Here is a 13,497-nt window from a genome sequence, read left to right on the forward strand (position 1 = left end):
TTGCTTCATGACTGTAACTAGAAAGAGTAAAGCTCTTCCAATATCAGAACCTAAATATTTTTTCTTCTAGAAGTCTTTGACAACATGTTTTCTTTGTAAATTAAATCTCTCTTGTTACTTCCCCATTTACAACAGCAAATTTAATGTGATTTTTTCCTGCAAAGATTGTCATGCTACCTCCTTTATATCCATGAAGAAAAGATGAAGTTTTTTTTCTGTTGCTGCTGGATACTCTCCATTATTTATTTATAACAAATAACCATCAAACTGAACTCTTTTTTGTTGCTGTTGATTTCCTGTTAAAAACCGTACATGGGAAAATCTGTGATGGAATTAACTGCAATTTCTTAAATATACCAAAAGAATGGCAAAATTAGAATTGAGTTTCTGAGTTTGACTCTGAGAGCATGCCTGTGTGAGAGGCTGATGGCTGAAGCTACAATACCTTGGCGTTGCAGTGGGCCTGATGTAGCATGTTTGCCCTTCAGCAAAACTCTCAGCAGGCCCTACTGAATTACAGCACTTGACTATCACTGCTGGAATCACTTCCAGATTGGAACAGGCCATCATCATCTGCCTGCTGGGGCACAGGCAGTAGGGCTTGCACCTGCGTAGGAAGACATACTTCCAGCTTTCTCTCCAGCAAGCATTTGGAACATCTTCCATTTCCAGCTGCTACCTGTAGCATACGGGATCATGACACTTACTTTACAGTAAATACTGTTTAAAACAGATCATGCAGTTTAACTACCATGTTTCCTGTCATAATATTCAGTAAAGATAAACTCTCATGTTCAAAAAAAATTATTTTGAAGGAGTCAGTTTCTGCTAATGTAATTTCATTAATTATGAGAAGCATGAAGAAAGAAGTGGCAGAAAAGCATAAAAGCAACCAATTCAGCTAGTACCTACCTCTTTCCAATATATCAATCCTGAAATTACCTCCATCATTATTTAGGACTGCGTTAAGAATTCTTATTTAACTCTTAAAATTCTCAAATTATGCTTTCTTGACACAGGGCTGCACTGTTAGGTTAGTTTTCTTCTATTGCCGTAATACTTAATTTCAAATATTCCAGTTCAGAATATGTCATTGCTGAGGTAAGTAGGCCAACATATGAGATGAAAATAACAGTGGATTTCACTTCTTAACATTCAATATACTACCAAAAATTTGATTTCTTTTAAAAAACTGTAGAGCTGACTCAGGACAATAGCCACAAAATCAGTCACTAGTTCATCTATATAAGACAGAATTCACAGTTCCACTCTTTAAGCCATATTTTGAGGGCTAGTTCTCTGGTCACAGGTGATGGGTACATTTCAGTCTTACATGAGTGACGAAGCAAGTGCATCAAATGAACTGTAAAGACAAAGGCCTCCATTTTCTGCTGACTAGTCTCTGCCAAACTTTCGATAATTCAGTAATTTCACATGGCACAGGGAAAGCAATGAGTGTCTGGACCTTTTGGATGCTTGCAAAGGTTGCAAGGCTTTCTAAAAGAGAGTTTGTACAGCAAGGTGGTGTCTGTAAGCTATTCCCAATCACTGTAAGGTCTCCTTTGAGAGAGTTGACCTCTGGCTTTATCTGCAGAGACCATTGTTATGAAGTGGACAACCCCTGTCACTAAGAGTATCATATAAGAAACAATTGACCAGTTTCAGCTTAGATTAGACAGAGCCATGGATGTTTCAGTGCCCTGGATTCTGAAGGAAAGAAAACATTCAGACACAGGCCTCATCCAAAAATAACATGCTTTGTTTGAGTTCCTGGGGGAAGGGGCGATGGGGGGGGAACCGTGACCTCTTGCTTTGCCTGCTTTTGTGCAACCTAAATTCTATCTATAAGAAGGAATGAAACAGTCAGCATTTCAGAAGCTTACCAAATAAATTACTAGTGCCACGTCTATTTGTAATTATAGGTCAGTTCTTAATACTGCTGTAAACCACACATTCCAGGGCTCTGCAGGCACTTAAGAGCATATTTTAATCTCTTTGGATAAAAGAAGCTGCCATTGGCAACAATAAAAAAAATGCAGACCAAGTCTCCTGGTTCTTACTACAAAATTATGCTTTTCACTACTTTAAACAACTCCCCCAGCATACAAGCTGCATGCCCTCACATACCACCCATGCAAAACTATTTCTTGTGACAGTTTCAGCTACACTATGGAAAAACTTCATGTCATACTGTATCACAGCACCACACTGACAGTGCTCTCATGATATAATGTCTGGAGAGTATGATAAAAATATCAGAGGTAATGTCTCATAAAAGGCACTCACTGCTAATGGCTCCACACGTGTCAGATCCAAATGTATCAGATCCAAAGAAGCCGCAGGCAAGTGTCAATGGCAGAGGCTTTGCTTCCTATGGATATAAGTGATCCTTTTGGATTTTGGAAGTTGTACAAGGACAATAAGAGTTATCTTTTTTTACTGTATGTGCAATGTTCAAAATTAAGGAAAAACTACATCAATTATCCTTTGTACTGGATGGTATGGGAAGCATGCAACAACAGCTACAAATTCCTGCTGGTACACTGAGACATTCCTTTGCCCTGAGATCCTTTACCTCCTAAAACCAGGTATGGGAGGCCGCAAGGAACACTTGTTCTGGCTTCTCTGGCTCTGTCACATGCAGCTGTTACTGGCGGGGAGGGAAGGGTGTAAGGTACTCCTTGTGCCCACCAGCTTAATGAGGGTTCAGGATCCTCATTGCAGCTCTTTCTGATGCTCTGGCTCCTCCCTTCGCAGAAGCTCTGTGCTGTGCTCTGTCTGTCACCCAGGCCTTCAGCTATGCCACTAATCATGGTGTGATTCAGCCTCCCAGATGGGCATGGCTGGCAGGCAGGGCTTAATCAAGACCCTAAATATTTTCCTTTGTGTTGAGAGAAAGAAGTGGTAAGCTGATGTTCTGGCTCTTATGTTAGACCTACTGAAGCACTGACCTCAGGAACTGAAGGACAAGATGGACCTTGACACTCTAAACATCCACTTTATCTATTCAATGTATATTTAATGATAAAAATTAAAAAGGAAAAGTTTTAAACTATATCTGAGTTCGTGTAAAATCAGTAGGAAAAAAAAAGCAAAGTATTTTTCTACCCTTTGTTTGCTCCCCATTTCCAAGGTTTGTTGTCCTGCTGATGAACATCCAGAATCCTGCTGATGTTAATGACTGGTAGGCCAAATTTTGGAGATTTCATCAGTGGTTGCAGTGTCACTATCTAAATGGTGTGGCTTTAAGTGAGTAGTACCACCCTTTTGTCTCAAATATGATACAGTTCATCCTGGAATGATTGACAAGTTCAGCTTGACACTATTCAGGCAGCAAATAGATTTGAATTTCGGGTCACTTCAGAAAGGATGAGGCAAACAAGAAAGTTCCTCTGCTTCTAAGGAGATTATTCATGTTTCATGAAATGCTTTTTTTTTTGCAAAGGAGGATGCAAAAGCTCTTTGCATTGATGAATGCCTTTGACATTCTCTTGGGAGGAAGAACTTTTGTCTTTCAAGAACTATTTTGTGCATTATACAAAGTGGAAGACTTTAAAATGAAACAGTTCACAAGTCCATTTCCAGACTTCCCAGGTATTGGATTGCATGGTGGCTGGAATACACTAAAGGGAACTGTTTACATCCCCAAAGGCAGACAATGTGACTGAATCTGGAGCTGCCAAGTCTTGGTGTATGTTCTCATAACTGAATTGCCACAAAAAAGGGTTGCTGTCAGCCTGCCCAGCCTGTCACATCTTTTCCTGTTTTGTTACCTTTTAAAAGTACTCTAAAATGAAAGTACATTGTTTCTGACAAGTGTGGGGTTTGGCTTGCTTGGGTTTGGTTTTAAGCATGAAACAGGCTCTGAAATGTTAAATGCCAAGTACGAAGGTGTGCTTGTTGGTTTTTCTGCAAGAAAACTCAATATATGTTTGCCTTTTTTTTGGTGTATTTATTTTAGGCTTATACAGGCTGTGATGACATCAAGCCTTGGCTATCATTTTGAACTACTAGAATTTGGGCTTCTGTCATAAGCTATAGCAGCTTTAGAGGCATTTTGTGTCAGTACTTTGATACACAGAAGCTGCAGGACAGGTTTTCCTGTCTTATACAGTAAGTCTGATTCTGTTCACACAAAATACCATTGCCAAGGAGAAGCCACTAGCTGGGGTAAAGGTAGCTGCATATGTCTTGTAGCTTAAATGAGGGTCACAGCAGTAATATGAATTCTCATCTAGCATTATTGGAACTGATTTCAAAGTGCAGGTGAAAAAAACCCTAATTTATTTCTGTGAATTATTTTCCATATCATTCTTATTGAAACTTTTCAACATGCAGACATTAGTCGCAATTACAAAACCTTTTATTCATACACTGTAAATTAAGTGTTTCAAATGTGACAGGTTAATGTAGGTGAACAATACTGCACATAGAGAAAAAGGATGTTATGATTTCTGCTGTGGTGATGTTTGCTGGTGCGTTGCTGTCTGAACACATGCAGAGCACTGCGTAACTGAGGTCTCAATGGGCATAAATTCAAATCAGAAGGAACATTCAGTCAGGAGGACTGAACAGTGAAATCGGGTACTTTCCGCATAATGTTTATATTTTTATTTTTTGTTGATGCTGCTTGCTTGAAAAATGATGTTGTTTAGTTTGCCCACTTCACCAAGGGAAGGGCCCAGTGCCATCATCCTTTGGAAACAAGTATGCTTTGGAGAAACATTCCAAGACAGTGTAAACACTGTATAAGCATAAAAAGAAAACAAGTCTTTTCTTTTCCAAACCTTTAATGAATGCGGTTCCTACATGCGCTGGCAAATTAGGAATATAAAAAAGCCCAATAAAAAGGATGAAATCAGAGCTCCATTTTAAAGGCTAGCATGAGTTATGCAGGCCACTGGTGCATTAGGAGAATGATGAGATAATCTTTCACCACCTCTTTTCTTGTTTTGCCTTTTAAATGTGTTCTTTTTGAAGCGTTCTTATTGTGCCACAAACCAATTTTTATACAGACCAGTATTTTACATTTATTTCACACAGCAGTGACTCTTTGGTTTGTGTTTTATTATAAAGCACTTAAGGGATTATAACTGTGCAGCATCACCAGTTGTTTTATTCCTCTGCCATGAAGGAGAGAAAACTAATGTACATGAAAAACATTAGGCAATAAAGACAAGAAATGAAGAATGATCAAAGGTACTGAAAAACCTCTTGCATAAAAGGCCAGAGAATAATTAGTGGAACTTATAATTTTCTAATAAAGAAAAAATCATGAAATTTGATTTGATTTGAAAAGTGTAGGTGAATTTATTCTGTTAAAGTTTGAAATCATGGCTCAAAGGAATGAATTATTCATTATTATTATTATTATTATTATCCACTTAGATTTAAAACAAAATTTACAGCAAGCCATCCATCAATCTAAATAAATTGTCTTTTAGAGGTAAGATAACTACAGCAATTTTTAAAAGGCAGATTGAAAAGATATGGTGAAAAATTTGGATCTACAGAAAAAAGCAGAATTTTCAAAACCACCCAGATTATGGGTATTGTTTGGAAAATCTAGAGTTGCTTCACTTAAGCATTTATTGCTAACACATTGTAACTTCTTTTGTGTGTAATGAGCCAAGACTGTTTTGCAACTCCATGCCACAGAAAAAAATAATGGCTACTTCCCTGATAGAAACACAGAACATTATTCTACCATTCAGAGGATAATCAATTACTATAGTTCAACTCATTTAAAGAACGATATCAGGTAATGTCCCAGAATCTTTTGCATGCACCAAAATCAATGGCAATTTTTTTTCTTGCTTCCAGGGTCAGGATTTTGGCTTCAGGGGTTTCTTGCTACAAAGACTTTACACAAATTTACACAAAGGCAGAGCAGATACAGAGATAAAATCCAAGGCCCTAAAGAATGGAAAAGGTCATTTCAGTGGCACAAGAAAGCAGTTAGTCTTTAGTTTGTTATGCTTTGTGACTAACAACAGCAGCACTGTAAACTGAACTTCTGCAATCCCCTCAATGAAGTGCATGCCTGAGACAGAGAAATAACATCACTGGGAAAGCTAAGTAGCAGTATCCCACTTGGAAGCTGAAGCACTACATGGCTGTGCATGGCACACTAGTGATGGAGCTGAGATCAGACCCTCTGCAGTGCTCCAGACATCAACAGTCTTTTTCTGCTTGCTCCGAGATTTTGTCCTCATTTTCAAACCAGAGTATCTCCTTCCAGCAACAGCATATAGCTCGTGCTCCAACAGAGCAAAAATAAAGTGGAGCTGGTATTGTAAAAATGAAACCACCAGGGAATGATAATCTTTTGGCTACTGATACCTTTCAACTTGCCAGGTTCACCCAGCCCGTTTTTTGATAAAATCCATCCCTGCAGTGTTTCCGGATACTGTACATCAACATTTAAACAATGACACGTTTGTGTTGCACCCAGTATTTTGAGCACATTTCACACTTTGTGAAAATGTAGTAAATTAACAATGCAATGAACAGCTTTGGACATGCTGAAACAAAAAAGCCTTCCATACATATTTCATCTCCTTAGATCATTTCTGAAGTAATCTTTGGTTCTTCCTGTTCTTTGACTAATTTTTTTCCACAAACGCACAGAGGCACACTACTGTTGTATATTGGCTTGTTTGCAGAGGTATAACTATTAAGTCTGGAAGTTGGGTGATTTTCTCTTTAGATATTCACTGGCTTTTAGTAATTAATAAAAATATGTATTTTAAAAATTTTGTATATCTACATACTTAAAATTTTTTTCAGGCATAAAATAGAGAACAGAAAATAATACTTTTGTGAATTTGAAAGTATTTCATGTAAATTTTTCTATATACCTGGCAGGCATTAATTACATTAGTGATGCACAGTACCTGCACTCTTTTATTATTGTTCCTAGAACAATTTATAGATACAGAGATTGGAATTTGGAGCTTGTGATATGAACTAAGATAAAAGACAAGTGTCTGGCAAAAGCTAACCCATAATTCAGTATTCTTAATATCCGGTGTCCCTCTCAGTTGATCCTTTGTGAAATATTTAACTGGTTATCACTTGTAAAACCCTGACATTGCCCATGGTATTTGTAGATCTGTCCTTTCTTCAGGAAATCTTCTCATGGCTTGAGTTAGAAGTATTCATCTCCACAGTAGAGGATAGGGTTTTTTCTCAAGTGTATTTTTTACTGGTTAGGTCACGTATAGTTAACATGCTTGTGGAGGAAGAGGATGCATTTTATTTTAAAGTATTTATTAGTTCTTTTCTGGAATCACTTTCAGATTTTATAGCCCTTTCATCTCCAACGCAAAATCTGACCTGAAGGCTCTGTTCCTGTTCTGGGCCATCACAAGAGCACGTGGAGAGTGATTGTTGGAGATAAAGCCTGACTGATGTGTTCTGTGAGGAAAGAAACCCAGCTGAAACTGATGTACTGGTTTTAGCATCTGGGCAAGGTTGATGCCGCAGATCAAGGAGGGTGTTAGTTTTTCAGACACCTGGTGAGTAAAGGAAACATCATCCCCCTAAGGGAGACTCTGGCACGGAGACTGAGGCTGGCCATTCTTGCTGTTGAAAACTGGGGTGGATCTCAGAAGTGGAGTTGGTTAACACATGTCTGCCTCCAAAAGCTGCAGCTGTGCCCCCTGGCATCCTGAGATACTGCAGAGGAAGGGAATACAGAGGGACTGTTGGGAATCACTGCTGATGTACCATCTAGCAGTTACTTCTTCTATGTAGATAATAATCTAGCATGATCTAGCATGTTCTTCTTCACAACCAGGTTCAGGGGTGCTCTTTGTACCTGCTCAGCATTTTAATAAGTGTGTGTCTATATTCTTGGAAGCAGCATCTGTGGGGACCTTCACTGGCCCTGCCTGTTCTAATACACCACAGGAACCACATCTTCCATTCCTCTGTAGGGAAATGGAGCAGAAATTAGGAAGGCTGTCTTTTACCTTTAAATGTAGTTCTTGCCACCTTTAAAATAATAGGCAGCTTGGGGTTTCCTGTAGGTATTGAGGTAAATTGTATTACCAGGATAAAAATAAACCTTCTGTATTCTTCTGTACAATGCAAGCCTTTTCTTCTCTTTGTCATTACTGCACAAAATATGCTGTGTTTCTAGTAGTAACTGAGAGCTTGTAGAAGCAAATATCTGGTGCATGTAAGAAACAGTGGAAATTGGGTCATCTTTGATTCTACCCATTCACTAAAAGAGGAGGTAATCCTTTAAATGCAGTTTTGTACTGGCTTGCATCAAACCACAGTATGTCATATCTGATATTTACAGTAGTTTATGTATTGAAAAAGGATGAGGTGAATTCAAGGTCAGGAGGATTCTGTAAATGCTATTCCTGCTGTTCTCTGTAATCCTGCATGCATGTGTGGGGAATAGTCCAATTTCTTTTTACACTTGTGAGTACTCACACCGGGTTCTACCTAAATTGGTGCTGAGCACCTGCAGACATTGGCAGATGCCAAACATCTTCCTCCAGTCCATTTCTTCTCCATAGTAATTAGATAAGCTGAAACCTTATAACCCTTATATCCTGCCCAGACACAGCTCTTACAATGATCCAGTCTAGATTTGACTTCTGTGGCTCATTGCTGATTTTGACCATTAATTTCTTCCTTGTTACAGAACACTTCATAAAGACTGGGAAGTCTGCAAATCTAGTAAGTTAGATACTTAGGGAAAATAAACACGATATAAAAATGCACCACCTGCACCGGAAAGACAGCCTGGTGGTTATAATTAATCTATATCCCAAAGGTGACCGTGGTCTTCTGCCTTTGACAAAATACACAGCTACAGCCAAAGTCTGATCTCAATTACATGCACAGAAATCAAAAACAATTCACTGTATTCTCTGATGTAAACAAGACCAAAGTTCAGGCTTCAGTTTCTTTTTTTTTTTTTCAAAATATGATATTCCACCAAGTTTCTGATCCACAAAAATTCTGAGTCTGTGGTAGAGCATACACAATGACATTCCACCCATCAAGATTTGGCAACATTTAAAGTACATCTGCTGAAACTGAAAGCAAGATAATATAGACATGATCATATACATAGACAATAAATGGAAATAGAAGGAAGGAAAGAAAAGAGATGAAACAGAACGGCTTGAAAAAATAAAATGCTAGAATCCAAAAGGCTCACCTCCTTGCCTTCATGACTAAGTTTTTTTTTTCCCACACCCAGGTTTTTAAACAAATGTAGCTTGGGCACCAAGAGATTTGAGCCTTATTGGCACTACAGTGATGAGCATAACATGTATTTCCCCTTCTTAGGAAAAGTAAGCCAAGCACCATTATAATCCTTCAATATATTTCAAAATTTGGGAATCCAAATCTCTTGGAAATGTTCATCCAATCCTTTGTGACTGGTCCCTGTGAATCTCTCAGGTGTGCCAGGTCTGCAGCAGGCTGTGGACACCTGGCAGGGCTGTTAGGGAGGCCAGCACACAATGGAAATAATTTCGGTCACCATGTGCATCACTCAGTGATGGGGGCAGACAAGTGGTGACACAGTGGTGGCAATTCTGGGCATGGGAAGCTGCCACTAAGCCAATAAGCTCCTCTGTGCAGCCCGTGGGTGGTACACAGCAGGGAGGAGTGATGTGGGAAAGGGCTGGAAGCTGCTAACAGTTCCCATGTTCCACCCAGCAATCCCCAAATGTGCTCCTTCTCCCAGCTACTTCCCACCTCTCTTTCCCCAGGTCGAAACACATCAGCCAAGATGCATGCTCACAGGCATGGGGCTCCTGACTGCAAGCTGAGAGTCCACATAATGTTGAATAGCTGCTGAGAGGGTGATGCTGATGCCCAAAGCTTAATGGGTGGCCTCGCCTCTGAGCTGTTTTCATCAAACCCAGATGGTGGTGGTGTGCCAGAGTCCTGGTGCTTTTCTTCCACATGGGTCTGTGTCTGAAGGCTGGGCCCCAAGGCTAGGGAGTCACAGACCACGAGTAGCACTGTGACACAGCGCTGAGACTCGCTTGTCAGACTGTGGTCTCTTCTCATGAGAGTCTGTCAGACAGTCTGACTTAGAAAGGAGATGGTCTTCATCTCTCTCACTGACAGGGCCTCAGCCAGCAGAAGCAACCTGCTAAAGTTCCTGGTGTTGCCTCTGGGAACACATCTTGAAAACCACATGCCCTCTCCAGATACAGCCTGATCAGAAGGCAGACAGTGACCTCCTCTGAGCCCCATGTGTGACCAGGACTGTGACTGGGCCTGAGAGAGCACATTTTGTGGGGTTTATATTCTTCCGTTTTCCTTTTTAAAATTTATTTATTATTTTTTGAAAACAAAAGAGCAAAATAGGAAACAAAACCAAAAACATAATTAGAGCCAAAAGACCAAATAATATAATATACCAGAAAGCTAAGTGTCTAAATGTTAAGAAAATACTGAGCAGCATGTTAGATGAGTGTGTTTATACTATCCTCTGACTTGTTCTCATATAGCATAAGGATCCTGGCACATGGTGCATTGGGATATTATTGAAGGATTCCTTCTTGAGCAGGGACCTCTGGGAGTCAGGAGGAATGCTTGGAGCGAACTATCTTCTCCTTCATACATTGCTGTCTGTAGGGTGGGCATCTTTCACTCCAGATATGTGACATGAGTGTGAGTAGCAGGTATTACATAAATATTACCGAGGAATAAAAGACCTGGCATCGAGCAGGCTGCTCAACAGATTTCTCAAGCAACAGTGCTACTATGAACAGAAGCAACCAGTTCTGTTCTCCATGATCCCTGTTTGGGAATGCATTCGCAAAGACCTGCTTCTCGTCAGCATTACAGAAAATGCCAAAGATTTTACATAGTCATATTGATCTATCTGCATCTGACTTATTCTAGCACTGGTTTGCAACATTAAACATTAACTTCTACATTGCCTGCTATAGTTCAGAAGATCCGGCTTCTGCAAACCTTGAGTTCCTAGCAAACCACTGAGTCAGGGTCCATTTCTTGGAGGTTAGGGTGGGCAGAGGACACCACGACTATCTGTAACATTTCACTCCAGCAATCAGTTTCACAGTTTTAGAGTGGTGTTAATGAGCCTTGCCTGGCAAAGGCTGTAAGGCTGAACTAATGGCTGGTTTTAAAGTACTTGGAGAGCCCTGAAGGGAAGGAGCAGTGCTTGTGAAAACTATTACAGTTATTAGCGTCTGTCAGATGCCTTAGCAGTCTGTGTGGAGTTCCTAGAGGCTCTCAAGCACTTTTCTTTCTTAATTTCACCCTGGGGGACTCTCCAGTTACATCCATACCCAGAAGCCTGGAAGAAAACTTGATGTCCACTGCAACTCACTTTCTCAATGTATTTCTCTAAGCATTTACAGATATACAGGATACTTTATGAGAGTAGTTTATGGCTAAAACATCTTCTTTCAATACATCCTTTGTACCCTTCACATACCATTTCCCATAAACTCTTTGTTTGAGTCTGTTTAGAAATAAAACATTCTACTCCAATCTCAAGTATTTTCACTCCTCTCTAAACAGAATATTCATGTACAAAAGGAGCTGGAAATCAGTGTTAGCCACCAGGAGGAGTGACCTTGAAGTCATACTGCAGAAGGAGGTCATAGTTTTGAAGGAAGCTGATTAATTGCAGATAGAGAAAAACTTTTGAAACCCTAACCATATGAGAATATTTACTTCATGTGATTCATATGTAAAACCTGCTTAGAACATCACTTTAAGAGAAATTTCTGGTCTGAGCTCACTCCGTCAACTTACAGAAATAAAGAAAATATCTGAGGTGTGTTTCTAGATGTAATCTGGTCTCAGCAGCTACAAGACACTGTTCAATCTGAGATGAATGCAATAGTACTTGGTAAATCCCAAAGACACAAGAAGAATCCCGAGATGGAAAGAATGCCAGACTCTCACACATGGAATTTGCATTATTTTAGTGAATAGAATCACCTTCAGTGTTGAGGCTTATTTTCCACGTAAGTCAGACCTATGAAAGGCTAAAACATAATGCTATTGGATTACAAGGGTTCAATGATTTCAAATTACAAGAAGTGCTTATATTGCCACCTGCTGGGCTTCGTTGCCTGATGAGCACACAAGACAAATCAGCAAGAACACTGTTTTTCAAGTGCCTCTTGCAGATACGGGGTTGCCAATAATTTAAACTTGAATGAACAAAGAGAGTTACAGAAAAAAAAATACAAAACAAAACTATCAGTGTTAATGTGCTAATGGTTCCAACAGACTACTTCTCACTAATCCCCAAACCCCTCTTCAGAAAGCCGACCATTCAAACTGGTTTTTGCTAAAATGCAAGTAAATCCATTTTTAAGGTCTATGTTTGGTAACTGTTACCACATGTGAAAGTACCTGTTTACAAGAGGGGACAAAAATATATTTGATATACTAAATAGGGGGGGCTGTTTTGCTACAGTGCGATAGCTAATATTACAAAGGGTAACAAAAAGTATTTGAACCCTTTTTAATAGAATAATTTACATCACTTCCACGCTGAATGTTTTAGTCACTTCTGTTGTACAAATACTGTAGAGTGCTGTGTCTGCTACTGTGAGACTGTATCAGTTTCCAGCTGTAATCAACTGTGTCAATGTAGCCATCATTTAGTTCTGTTTTATGCAATGCAGTTCATCTACAAGATGCGGCATAATTGGTGTAGATGTGAGTAATGGTCCAAATCGATGACAAGTTTGCAGCAAACAAAGTGCTTCCTGAACACCTTTTCTCTCTTTAGATTTAGAAGAATCATGAGAGTGGGAACTAGTAGAAAACTGCTGCATATGGGACTTTGCCATTTAAGTGTCATATGTTCTGTGATAATAGTATTCTTTCTTCCACAAAATAGCTCTTAGGAAACAAGTGAAATGAAATCAAAGAATGCAATATATTGGGGGGATTTTTGAATCTAAAAATTCTTTGGCTTTAATAAAAAATAAGGTGGGAAAAATACTTTAAAAAATTCAAAATCAAAGATATGGTTTGGCCCTCTACTATTACTCCTAAAGAGATTTTGGTGCCTTGACCATTATGCTATTGAACAAGGACAAACAACTTCTTAAAACTAGCAAAAGACCCAATCCTAAACATACTCAGTTTTTATCTGTGCAACTTCTTTGTTCTTTCCAATTCCCAGGTCAGAGTTTTGTCTAATCTTGTCTAATCAAGCTTTTCTTGGAAAACATATAATTGAAAAACATGTTTCACGTGTATGTTTGACCTTCATCAAAGGATTCTAACCTTCTATTTCTCCTAGACTTTAGGTGATGCACTCTGAGAAATACAACATGAATGGAAATACCTGTTTGTTTTTTTTTTTTTTTAAGGCAGTTCAGCCAGGTGCAGTTCAGAACAAGGAACATCATGCATACTGCAAAATCTGTCTGCAAATAGAATGTGTTAGCCTATTTGGATCATCATGGTTAGAATGCTTTCAAGGTCAGCTTATCAGCTGGTAAGTTAGCTGGACAT

Source organism: Coloeus monedula (assembly GCF_965178545.1).
Source record: "Coloeus monedula genome assembly, chromosome: Z".
In the NCBI taxonomy this organism is placed as follows: Eukaryota; Metazoa; Chordata; class Aves; order Passeriformes; family Corvidae; genus Coloeus; species Coloeus monedula.